The sequence below is a fragment of the Otolemur garnettii genome, unplaced genomic scaffold (assembly GCF_000181295.1).
Source record: "Otolemur garnettii isolate 467f Iridium unplaced genomic scaffold, OtoGar3 scaffold00027, whole genome shotgun sequence".
NCBI lineage: Eukaryota > Metazoa > Chordata > Mammalia > Primates > Galagidae > Otolemur > Otolemur garnettii.
Genome location: NW_003852422.1, coordinates 19,749,127 through 19,750,664, shown reverse-complemented (window position 1 = coordinate 19,750,664; position 1,538 = coordinate 19,749,127). Strand labels below are relative to the sequence as shown.

The following is a 1,538-nucleotide window of genomic DNA, read 5'->3' as shown; positions in this document are numbered from 1 at the left end:
TATGAGTGATTTTCTTATTCTATTTGCCTATAAACTTATACGGAGTTAAAGAATGTGTGTTAGTTATGGAAAAAAGAATATAAGAAATATATATAACATGTATTCTTGTACATAGTAATATAACAAAAATATTTCATCCCATAACATTTGCCAAAGTGCCACTAAGTAAGAAAGGCTATGAAGAAAAGTTTTTAAAGAACATCTTAAGAGAAAGAGGCTCCAGTGTGATCTCAGGTGCCCTGGTATGCATTAGCCAGCCATTACTGGGCACTCCAGTGATCACTAGTTTTGAACCAATTACTCTACAATTGCTGCATTTTCAGCTGACAGAGCTGTGAGCCACACAACAGTCCATACAACCTTGGAGTGGATGAGCACCTAAGGAGAGAGTGGGGTTCCCTGAGCTCTCTGTCCTCCAGAATCAAAAAGAACAGCAGTCCTCTGGAAAGCAGAAGTGGGAAAAAGCTATGAAAATTAAGACATAAAAAATGCTGAGTGTGGTGGCTCATGCCTGTAATCCCAGCACTCTGGGAGGCTGAGACGGGTGGATTGCCTGAGATTGGAGACCAGCCTGAGCAAGAGCAAGACCCCATCTCTAAAAGTAGCTGGGCGTGTGCTGGGCACCTGTAGCCCCATCTACTCAGGAGGCTGAGACAAAAGGATCTCTTGAGCCCAAGAGTTTGAGGTTGCTGTGAACTGTGACTCCATGGCACTCTACCCAGGGGGACCCAGTGAGACTCTATCTCAAAAAAAAAAAAAATATATATATATGTGTATACATATATATATACAACATATATATACATATATATACAACCTCTTTATGTCATTATGGTGTTTAAATCTTCCACTGGGGAAAGCAGAAAGAACAGTGTGGCCGTGGCTGGGGTGACAGGGATGCAGCGGCAGTGCCCACCTGGTTATCCTGGTGAGGGGGAAGCCAAAAGAGGAGAAGGGGAGAGTGAGTGGGCAGGAAGAAAAGGGCGTCTTATCTCAGGAAACTGAACATGTTATACGAAGGGTTAAAACACCAAAAAGCAAGACAACCCAACAGGCTTCTGGAAGTGGGCAACCCGGAGGCAAAGCCTGGAAGCCGGAGGGAAGAGGAAAGAAGAGGAAGAGGGACGGCCCAGGCCAGGAAAGAAACAGCCTGGGAACAAAGGCAGGAGACAGGGAGCCTGACTGTCTGGCTGGAGCAGAACTGACACAAGAGTGGCCTTGACCAAGCTTCTAATTCAAGTCCATGTTGAGAGAGGTCCTCAACCATGTCTCCAACACAGCAAGTGTTCCAGAAAATGTGGATGAATGTTTAACAATGATTTAACAATATTCCCTTAATAGTTAATGTTAATATTATTAATAATTAATAAAACTTTTAAAATACTCAATAATAATTGAACAATTATTGTAGATATTTCTCTCTCTAGCTGCAATTTCGTGTGCGTACACATACTCACAAAAAGACACTTAGACCTACACAGAGACACGTGCACATACACTTAGACCCAGTCACACACACAGACCCCTATGCGCAGGCC

General features: G+C 43.2%; 1 protein-coding gene across 1 annotated transcript in view; it reads right to left on the bottom strand.

Moving 5' to 3' along the window:
• Positions 1-1,538, bottom strand: part of CCDC68 (coiled-coil domain containing 68) — a 49,784-nt gene that overhangs the window by 10,835 nt on the left and 37,411 nt on the right. The window lies entirely within an intron of this gene.